The sequence below is a fragment of the Cyprinodon tularosa genome, unplaced genomic scaffold (assembly GCF_016077235.1).
Source record: "Cyprinodon tularosa strain WSP-4 unplaced genomic scaffold, ASM1607723v1 ctg70, whole genome shotgun sequence".
Classification (NCBI taxonomy): Eukaryota; Metazoa; Chordata; class Actinopteri; order Cyprinodontiformes; family Cyprinodontidae; genus Cyprinodon; species Cyprinodon tularosa.
This window is the reverse complement of record NW_024039452.1, coordinates 4,488,618-4,500,343: the sequence shown is the minus strand read 5'-3', so window position 1 is coordinate 4,500,343 and position 11,726 is coordinate 4,488,618. Positions and strand designations below refer to the sequence as shown.

The following is an 11,726-nucleotide window of genomic DNA, read 5'->3' as shown; positions in this document are numbered from 1 at the left end:
GAAAGAGACATTAGGATAACATACTGCCTGATTCCTTTTTAATGCAAATATCTTTTGGGCAGCAGAGATTTTTTGCATAGAAAACACTGGAAACATTTGCAACTTTAAGCTTTTTTTCTCTGCTTCCTAAGTAAATTGTCAACATGTGGAAACAAACACACAACCATACTCATTTTGACTACCATTGACCTCCATTTATTTTAAGTTATTTTGAACCCTTTCTCTGCCCTAACCATAAAAATAACCCTAAACCTAACCATTACCAATGCATACCTCACTGATGTCTGATGAACATTTTAGCCCTAATCATAACTGTTGGAAAATAGCCTGTAAGGACCGATCAAAATGTACTTGTTGGGAATTCGAGAAGTACCACCTTTCTCCAGCAGAGTCCGCCGTGGATCCTCCTGAGTTGAGCCTCCTGCACAGCTGCAGCCCATTCCATCATCAGAGGATCCACAGTACTTAAGCTGTCTTCAGACCTTGCCTCAACGCCGCAGTGTTGATCCAGTTGGTTAGCACCTAAGCCTAGTATCTCTGTGAACCTTTGTTGACTTTTGAATCCAGACTGGATTCTAACCTTTGTCTCTGTCTTCCAGGAAACCAGTTTTTCTCCTGTGAAGCTCTGGAAGAGCTTAACCTGCCGAGCCTGCCCTCTGAGCCAAACCTGAAGCCTCTCTCTGAACTTCCATGCAGCTCTGGACCAACAGCTGGAAACTCTAAGCCAAGGTCTGCTCATCCTTAAGAAGTAAGACGCTGAAGCAGCTAACGGACTCTGCTGATCAAATCCTCTCCAGATCCAACAGTTTGCCTCTCAAGGCTTTAATCAAGAACCCTCAAGGTACAAATCTGAAACTGTCAAGAATCAAACTCCTATGCGCAACGCTAACTGAACTGTTTCTCACGCAGACTCCGGTGAACCAGTTTCCCAGGCCTGAACCAGAACCAGTCACTATCTCAGTGCTTGTAACAATAAACTCTGTTAAACCTTTTTCTCCAGTTTCCTTCTCAGTGGTGTTCTGCATAATTGGGTCACACCAGTGAACCCATCATGACAGAACACTGCGGCCAAACACAAGGCCCAGCAGATCACCTCCGCCGTCGCTTGGAGGAGCAAGATGCCCAAATCCAAGGACAAACCCAAACCCTCCGTGAGTTATACCGTTTGGTTGATACTCACAATCATATGCTTCAGAGTTATGCTAATTTTTTGAGCAATGCTGATGCCACGCCGGCAGCGCAACCATTTCCGGGTCCAGCTCCACCTCCGAGGTTACCAGCAGTGACGTCATCAGAGTTCTGCCCAAGCCTACCAGAAAGATTCTCCGGTAATATGAAAGACTGCAAGGGATTTTTGTTTTAGTGCCGTTTAATCTTTCAAAACTCACCTGGCAACTGACTATAAGAAGATAACTTTTATTCTTTCCCAATTAACAGGAAGAGCCTTGGAGTGGGCTCAGGCAAGGTTTGCCTCCGATGAAAGTCTCGATTGCCGTTATTCAGAGTTTATTTCTGAATTTTCTCAGGTATTTAATCAAGAAACAGATCAAACCATTGACTCTCGTGCTCTTTTCAACATTAAGCAGGGAAATTCCTCTGTGGCAGAGTTCTCCATCAACTTCCGGGTTAAAGCGGCAGCTTCCGGATGGAACCAAAGCGCTCTAAAAGGGGCTTATTTTATGGCTTTGAATGAAAGCATTAAGGATGAACTAGCAACCCTCGACGAACCAGCCACTCTCGAAGAATTGATCCGTTTGACGATAAAATTGGACAATAGAATCCGAGCTAGAAACAGCTCCAAGTCAAGAAGTCTGGGATCCTTTTCCTCTGCCCCTACCTCAAATAATGTGACTGTTTTTTCTTCTCCCACAGAACAGTTGCCCAATCCGAGATCTAAAGCCCAGTCTCTCACTCTGCCTGTTCAGGCCTCTCATTCTGGGGAAATGGATGCCGAACCCATGCAGGTGGGACACACCAGGCTCACTCCAGAGGAAAGACAAAGACGTTTTTTGAGTAAACTATGCATCTACTGTGGTGAGAGTGGACACTTCATTGCTTCTTGCCCGGCTAAATCAAAAGCCGGGGCCCGCCAGAGGTTCTGAGGAGTCTGGCGGGCCATACTAACTCTAAGAAATCTCCTCGACTGATGCTTCCTGCCACTTTGTTTTGTGCTAATCAAAGCCTCTCTTTCTCTGCATTCATCGATTCAGGCTGTGAACGAAACTTAATTGATTCTAACCTCGTTCAACAACTTCAGATTGAAACTATTCCCCTGACCCAACCTCTTTGTGTCTCTGCCATTGATGGGAAAATACTCCACCAAGTTACCCATCAAACTCAACCTCTCGAGCTACTACTTTCAGGTAACCATCGTGAAACCATAACATTTTTTGTTTTTCCCTCCGCATGCTCTCCCCTGGTGCTTGGATTTGAATGGTTGGAGAAACATAATCCACATATTAACTGGACTGATCGTCATGTGGAATCATGGTCTAAGTTATGTCATGAAACATGCCTCCGATCGGCTGCCCCCGTGGTGGGGCCTCCTAGAGGTGGGGGGGAGATGGACTCTCCTGACCTTTCTTCTGTCCCTTCTGAGTACCATGATTTGGCTCCTGTCTTCTGTAAGGTCAGTGCTACGTCCCTTCCACCACACAGACCATATGACTGTGCGATCGAGCTATTACCTGGAGCACCTCTACCCAGCAGCAGACTATACAATATTTCCAAACCAGAACGAGAAACCATGGAAAAGTACATTAACGAGTCTTTAGCTGCTGGGATAATTCGCCCATCTTCTTCTCCGTTGGGTGCTGGGTTCTTTTTCGTTGGCAAGAAGGACGGTTCCTTAAGACCATGTATCGATTACAGAGGTTTTAACCAAATAACAATTAAAAACAAGTACCCTCTTCCTCTACTCGCCTCAGCTTTTGAACCTGTACAAGGGGCAACTGTTTTCACCAAACTAGATTTGAGGAATGCTTATCATCTTCTTAGAATCCGTGATGGAGATGAGTGGAAAACAGCCTTCAAAACCCCCTTGGGTCAGTTCGAATACTTGGTCATGCCCTTTGGTTTAACAAAGGCCCCTGACTGTTTTCAAGCCCTTGTGAATGATGTTCTCAGAGACTTTTTAAATGTGTTCATGTTCGTCTACATTGATGACATACTCATTTATTCAAAGAACCTTTCAGAACATAAGAAACATGTCCGCCTTGTGTTGCAAAGATTACTGGAGAACAAACTGTTCGTCAAAGCTGAAAAATGTGAGTTTTATCAGCGTTCAGTCACCTTTTTGGGGTTTGTGCTCGAGGGCGGGCAGGTTAAGCCTTCTGAGGACAAAATAAAGGCTGTTTTGGAATGGCCAGTTCCTGAAAACCGCAAGCAGCTACAGAGATTCCTGGGTTTCGCCAATTTTTATCGCCGATTCATCAGGAACTATAGCCAGACAGCTCTTCCCTTAACCTCGCTAACCTCAGTCAAACGAACTTTTCAATGGACCCCTGAGGCACAAACTGCATTTGAGAAACTGAAATCATTGTTTTCCAGAGCACCCGTGTTAATTCAGCCTGACCCATCCAAACAATTCATCCTCGAAGTGGACGCTTCAGATTCAGGTGTAGGAGCTGTCCTATCTCAGAGACTCGACACTGATCAAAAGATCCATCCGTGTGCTTTTTTCTCTCGAAGACTTTCTTCCGCAGAGCAAAACTACGATGTTGGAGACCGTGAGCTGCTGGCCATCAAGTTGGCGCTGGAGGAATGGAGACACTGGCTGGAGGGAGCTGAGCACCCGGTTCTAGTTTGGACAGATCACAAGAACCTTGCTTACATCCAGTCAGCTAAACAAGCCAATCCCCGTCAATCCAGGTGGTCCATTTTCTTCTCACGATTCAATCTCTTTATCTCCTACAGACCCGGATCCAAGAATGTCAAACCCGATTCTCTCTCTCGTCTATACTCCGTCGATCAACCCGAGACGCCTGAACCTGTCCTTCCCGCATCTTGTACAGTTGGAGTGGTTACCTGGGAGATCACTGATCTAATAAACACCGCCCTGGCTACAGAACCCGACCCAGGTAACGGTCCAGCTAACCGAACATATGTGCCATCTTCTGTCAGGTCTCGCCTAATTCAATGGATGCATGCAGCCAAGTTTTCCGCCCATCCGGGGGTCAGTAGAACCGTCGCCTTAATTTCGAGACGCTTCTGGTGGCCAACTCTTCACAGAGATGTCAAGGAGTATGTGTTGGCCTGTCCCACCTGTGCAAGAAATAAAGCCTCACATCAGCCTCCTTCAGGCCTGCTACAGCCTCTTCCGGTTCCCTCGCGTCCATGGTCCCATATAGCTATCGACTTCGTCACTGGTCTCCCTGTCTCCCGAGGTATGTCAACTATTCTCACCATTGTTGATCGATTCTCGAAATCCTGTCATCTCATCCCTCTCAGGAAACTTCCCACGGCCTTCCAAACCGCTCAGCTTCTAGTGAAACACGTTTTCCCTCTACATGGCATCCCCCAGGAGATCCTCTCTGACCGTGGCCCCCAGTTTATATCCCAAGTTTGGAAGGCATTCTGTTCTGCTCTCGACTGTAAGTCCTCTCTAACATCCGGTTATCACCCACAGTCCAACGGCCAAACAGAGAGGATGAACCAACAGCTGGAATCGACCCTCCGTTGTCTGACATCTAACAACCCCACCGACTGGAGCCAATATCACACTTGGATTGAATATGCTCATAATTCCCTCAAATCTGCTTCCACTGGCCAATCACCATTTCAGGTGAGTCTCGGTTACCAACCTCCACTTTTTCCCGCAGACGAGAGAGAGATTTCGGTCCAGTCAGTCAACCAGCACATCAGACGCTGCCAACGGATATGGAGAGAAACCATCACGACCCTCAATCGATCTTCTGAGACTACCAAGCGCTTTGCCGACTCCAAAAGACGCCCCGCCCCCGAGTACTCCGTGGGTCAAGAGGTACGGCTATCCACTCAAGACATTCCCCTCAAGGGAATGTCTCGTAAACCCTCTCCCAAATTCATTGGTCCGTATAAGATTTCCCAGGTCATCAACCCTTCAGCCGTCCGTCTTCAACTGCCTCAGTCTCTCCGTATTCATCCTACCTTCCACGTTTCTCAAGTCAAACCTGTAGTCTCAAGTCCTCTGTGCCCACCATCCGACTCCCCACCACCCGCCCTGGAAGTCGATGGTCATCCTGCCTTCACCGTCCGTCGAATCGTGGACTCCCGTCGGCGAGGTCGCGGCTGGCAGTACCTCGTCGACTGGGAGGGCTACGGCCCGGAGGATCGCCAGTGGGTTCCCGGTTCTTACATCCTCGATCCATCCCTGATTGAGGAGTACGAGCGTTCCTGTCCATCGACCTCTTCCGGACCGCCAAGGGGCGGTCGTTGAGGGGGGGGTACTGTTGGGAGCTGGAGAAGTACCACCTTTCTCCAGCAGAGTCCGCCGTGGATCCTCCTGAGTTGAGCCTCCTGCACAGCTGCAGCCCATTCTATCATCAGAGGATCCACAGTACTTAAGCTGTCTTCAGACCTTGCCTCAACGCCGCAGTGTTGATCCAGTTGGTTAGCACCTAAGCCTAGTATCTCTGTGAACCTTTGTTGACTTTTGACTCCAGACTGGATTCTAACCTTTGTCTCTGTCTTCCAGGAAACCAGTTTTTCTCCTGTGAAGCTCTGGAAGAGCTTAACCTGCCGAGCCTGCCCTCTGAGCCAAACCTGAAGCCTCTCTCTGAACTTCCATGCAGCTCTGGACCAACAGCTGGAAACTCTAAGCCAAGGTCTGCTCATCCTTAAGAAGTAAGACGCTGAAGCAGCTTACGGACTCTGCTGATCAAATCCTCTCCAGATCCAACAGCTTCCCTCTCAAGGCTTTAATCAAGAACCCTCAAGGTACAAATCTGAAACTGTCAAGAATCAAACTCCTATGCGCAACGCTAACTGAACTGTTTCTCACGCAGACTCCGGTGAACCAGTTTCCCAGGCCTGAACCAGAACCAGTCACTATCTCAGTGCTTGTAACAATAAACTCTGTTAAACCTTTTTCTCCAGTTTCCGTCTCAGTGGTGTTCTGCATAATTGGGTCACACCAGTGAACCCATCATGACAGTACTCACTTTGTAAAATTGTCTGAAGGTCTAAAACTGAAACTGATCCTCACTCATACCTTAAACCAGGATTTATCTTTCTCTAATAAAGAAACACACAAAATATTTATGAACATGGTAGATTTACAGTAAGGGTTGTTTTGAAATTAGGAATGAGGCTGGTTTTCTTGAGTAGATTTTTTTTCTCCTATTTTTGTGTTTTCAATGACGTAATCAGGGCCAAATTATATAAAATTTGCCTTGGAAATTTAGATTTAAATCAATATTTCTTTACTATTTTTTCATAAATATAACCATAAAACTACCTATTTTAATAATAATGTGCCTTTCTATTAATTTGTTATTTAAATAACTGTCTGTCATGTTTACCCGCGACGACCTCCCCAGTTTTGGGACAACAGATAAGAGTGTGGTCCAAGCTCATTCATGGTCAAACAGTTAACTCTGGACAACTTATGGAATCAATTAACCACAAACTCACTCAAAAAATATATGAATATATTTAAACAAAACTTTTTAACTTTTTGCCACTAGGGGAGCCTGACCTGTAATCTCAAGTTTAGTGCCCTCAAAGTAACTGGCAATGCTGCACTGTTGCAGAAATAAACTTTCTCCGCCGGTGTTTTGGAAACTAATGGAAAAAGCTAAAGGAACAGATTAAGAAGTCATGGAGTTACTTGGAAAGACAAGACTATATTTCTCTCTTCAGATTAAATCCTAAATCAGAAAACCAAAAATAATTTGTGTAGTGGGAAAAAAAGTATTCAACTATTCACCCCAGTTAAATAAACGATTGATTTCACTCAGTCGGCACTTTATTTTCATACCTTTGCAAAGAGAGCACAGTTCATCATACAGCTCTTACGGCACAGTGTTCTGCTCTTTTCTGACTAGACAGAGTTTGTCTCCCTTACTGTTGTTGAGGAAAAAACTGTGAAGGTTGTGTCAGAGCCAAAACAAATTAATCATGCTTTAACAAACCTTGAGAAACAATTTGGCTTGTCGTGGGAATAAGTATGTTTTGTCTAAAACCAACCCTCATTCAGACATTTTCTCAGCCTTGCAGGTGAAACAAACTGAGTAAAAACATTTTTCACTTGATAAAAAGCATAACTAAATATATGAGACAAGATGTCTCATATCTATATTGTTGTATTACAAATGTTCAAGAATAACTTTGATGTTTAATGAACAATAATGGGACCTGAAACAGCAAGATTTTACTGACAATCACAGACAAACTAGAATTGATCAGAAAACTGCACAAAAAACCGTAGATCATCACAAACATTGCTTCGATTAATATTTACTATTACATGTCATAAAGTCTAAACCAACACCATAAAATGTACATATCGTGTGCACATCATTTAGATATTTTTAAAATCATTGTAACAGTTAGCAAAGAGTTAGCATAGTAGCAAACAGGTTATGAGCTATTACTGTACTCCTGAATGATAAAAATGTAGATTTTAACCTAGGATAAAGCAAACATGTTTTAATATTTCAGGTTATAATTCTTTCTTCTCCTTTTTGAAGATTTTCCCATCAGACTTCTCTCTCCACTTTAGGGTGACTACACTCACTCCGTTCTCCTGCAGTTTGCTCCGGAGCTGCAGGACAACATTAGAATACATACAAATATAGATTTTTGAATATTAATATCAAAGTTAAATATTGATTTCGATACAAACTGTCATAATTTCAAACTTGCCTCTCTCAGGATATTCTCTCTTAGAACAGGGTCATTCAGATCCACCGAGTCGTCTACATGCAGTCTGAGTCTCACCACCTGTTTTATGACTGATTTAAAATATGGGGTTTTACTTTTTGCTATCAGGTTTTTTACACATTTAAATAAATAACACATTGAAATATAATTAAGTTTCAAATTAATAATTCTGAGTAGGACTGTTCCAATCCTATCTGAAATCCTAAATATTGCAGATCTCTTAATGGGATGGTTTTCCGTAGTCTCTGACCACAATGAGTTCCTGAAATCCTGATCTTGTGGATAAAAAGCTACTGTATCCAAATAAAGATAAGTTTATATGAGTAGAGCCAGAAAGAATTGTACAGTATATGGTGTATTTGTTATTTTGTTGATTGAATTTGATTTTTTTTCCCCTTCTGTTTTTACTTGTCGAATTCCTCTCCATCAAAGATAAGTTATGCTTCCAGGAATTAGCATTCCAAGACTTGCCACCCAGATTGAATGGCATCCAATTCTGACGTCCAACTCTGTGTTGGGCCCACATTAAGGGCTTCTTCAGATTCTCTGGGCTGAGCATAGGATAGTACTTGGTAAAAACCACTTAGTAAATGTTAGTTAACCTAGTTACCCTATGTTGAAATATGTTGATGCTTCAAGGTTGTAACAAAAAGCTCCAGTTAGAAACTTTACTTTCTGTCAATAATAAGAACAAGAGGTAAAATAAGCAACTTGAACATCATTGGTGAAGGCCTTTAGTGAAATACAATCCATCCATCCATTTTCTGTCATGCTTATCCCAAGCGGGGTCACGAGGGGTGCTGGTGCCCATCTCCAGCTGTCTATGGGCGAGAGGCGGGGTACACCCTGGACAGGTTACCAGTCCATCGCAGGGCAACACAGAGACAAACAGGACAAACAATCAGAGGAGAATTTAGAAAGGCCAATTAACCTAACAGTGATATTTTTAGACTGTGTGAGGAAGGAGTACCCAGAGAGAACCACGCATGTTCAGGGAGAACATGAACACTCCCTGCAGAAAGACCCCCGGCTGGGAATCGAACTCTGAACCTTGTTGCTGCAATACTAATTAGATATTATTTTCTGAATCTCAGAGTATTGCAATTTGATTTGTTTACTGAACTTTATAAAATGTTTTAGATATTAACTTAGAAAGATTCCGATATCTCAGTACAAAATACTAGGGAAAAAATCAAACTCATCAGGACATGCCTGACTCTTAGGAAAAGCAGCTTCTTATTTTCTCGTATGGATTTAAAAACACACTCACCAGGAGCACCATAACAAACAAATGGTAATTTTGTTTCACAGGGTAAAAACTTCCATCTCCCTGATCTCCCAGTAGATGTAGCTCCGCATATGACCGTCATTGAGCCAATCCGATTAAGACCTGAATCCCAGTTGGTAAAGAGGATGCTTCTCCCATCAGACCAGTGATGATCTGGATCTCTATATAGACCAATCCATGGATAATGATTAGGAGGTATCAAGCTCTTGACTCGCTGGTTCTGTGTGTAACTTGTTATGGTCGCCAGGTCAGTAAAGTTCTCTCTGCAGTACATCTGAGCACTGGACCAACTCATCAGTGTATTCACATAAACAAATTCAGGATCCAACTGTGAACCTGTTAGTGGTGACATTGTAGGAAAAAGGTTGAATAGAGATTCTACATCTTAAAATAATGCTCTAAATACTGGTGTCTCATAATGTATAATTTTTACCATTGTAACATAAAAATGGACGATTGTTTGAACACTGAGCATCAAACCATGTACCACTCTGGTATGATACAACGCATAACTCATCAGAATAACTAAAACCAGGTGGATTTGAAGTACTCCAGCATCTGTAGTCCGCTCCACTCCCAGTGTAACCATCAGACCATTTCCAGTGGATTTTACTAAACAGACCAATCCAGACATCAGAGCTGTGTCCAGCAGATGTAAGAGTGTCCATAAGTTGGTTCTGTTGCTCAGAGTTTAGGATGGAGGGCAGGTCTGTGTGCTTCTGCCTGCAGTAGGTCTGAGCTTCAGTCGAAGTCAAAGATTGATTCACAAAATAGTACTGATGTTGGAGGCAGGTGGAGAGGACCACACAGTCTGGAAGATAGATTTGAAAATCATATTTTTCATCATTCAGTCTTGCTTTCCCCAAAAAGTTTCAATACCAGTAAATGTAATTCTGAAGTCACTCACCTAGAAGAAACAAGAGTCCCAACATGATCTTCCCCATCACGATGCTGCTCTGAGGACTGCATTAGAAATTCCTGGTGTTATAGTCAGTCTCAGGCTTTCTGTTTGATACATAAGTATTAAGACTATTCCCTTGTACATGCAAACTGGTTGCCATGGATGCCTGTAGGGAAATAATGCTAATAAACGTAAAAATAATTTGCAAAGTTTGTATGCCACACAAGCAAGACCTTGTTCTTTAAAACAACCACAACTACAAATTGCATGTCAAGCTGCTAATATTACATTGAACCCCTTCTTTCCCAGGCTATGATAGTTTTCAAGAAAACTGAGCTTTATTATAGACCCCTTGTGTTTTGCTTTAACAAATTAAATATATAGAAGTTTAACCTCAGAAATATCTTGAAGTAAACACAACAAATATAGCATACAGTAAACATACTGTACCAGACATCAGGAGTGGGAATGGCTCTTATAAATAGCTAGTATGGAAAAGGAACTCTTAATATATATTCAAATACGATGCAAAAATAAAAGACAGGTTTGAGTAAAAAAATTAACATCCCATAAAAGAATATATTGTTGCTGTCGGACGGAAACCTCGTATGTCCAAAACCATAAAGTTTACAGGAAATTGTAAAAACAGCGACAGCGGAAGAGTCCAATGGAGTAACGAGATTAAGTCCCAACCTTTTTTTAACACTTTTAATTGGTTAATATTTTCCAAAACATACGTTCACACATGGGGACTGACCAATCGTATCAATTTATGAAAAAAAAAAAGTCCAAAATGGGAGTTACAAGGTTTTTTCCTGACAGTGACAATATATCAATTCTCTGCTTTGATATTATGCTTTTCTTTATCACAAGACCTACAAAAATGAATATAATTACGGCTCTGTAAAAAAAAAAAAAAAAAAAAAAAAACCTCTTGCTTTAAAAGTTATTGATCAAAAAGATATAAGTTTTGAAATTACAAATAAAATACACTGTTAAAAAAAGAAAACTTAAGGGAAAACACCATAATATAACTTGAATTAAGTAAAACTTCTGTGAAATCAAACTGCCCACTTTGGAAGCAACACCGACTGACAATCAGTTGCACTTGCTGTTGTGCTAATGGAAAAGACAACTGGTGGAAATTATAGGCAAATAGCAAAACAATGAAGGAGCGGTCCTGCAGGTGGGGGCCACTTCTCACTATCAATACTTTCTGGCTGATGTTTTGTACACTTTTGAATGTTGGTGGTGCCTTCACATTCATGGAAGCATTAAACAAACTCTACAACCCACACAAGTGGATCAGGTAGTGCAAGTAATTCAGGATCAACATCAGCTGTGGCAATAAGGTTTGCTTTGTCTGTCAGCATAGCGTAATCCATGTATTCATCCATCCATAATAGTTTCTTTAGAATTACCTGGGAAGCCAGCTGGGTTCTAAAAAGGGTTGTTAATTTGAATGACATATCCTGGTATGCTGCCTCGAGAAATGTATGTAAATAGAGGCTTGATGTTAACTCACTACAATGTGGTATAAACTTACAACTGTATTTTACAACACATAATGAGACTTCTTTATATGTGATCATCATCATCATCCACTGTCATAAATCGGGACAGATGGACTCAGTTTTGAAGGTGAGACAGTCAGTAGGAAAGTTCTGTAGAGAA

General features: G+C 42.3%; 1 long non-coding RNA gene across 1 annotated transcript; it reads right to left on the bottom strand.

The window, feature by feature from the left end:
• Positions 1–7,741: 7,741 nt before the first annotated feature.
• LOC119772142 lies at positions 7,742–9,889 on the bottom strand. The gene is made up of 3 exons (XR_005279223.1): positions 9,585–9,889; positions 9,134–9,487; positions 7,742–7,934 (listed from the first exon to the last, which is right to left on the bottom strand). It is a non-coding gene; the product is annotated as an uncharacterized LOC119772142 (long non-coding RNA).
• Positions 9,890–11,726: the final 1,837 nt, after the last annotated feature.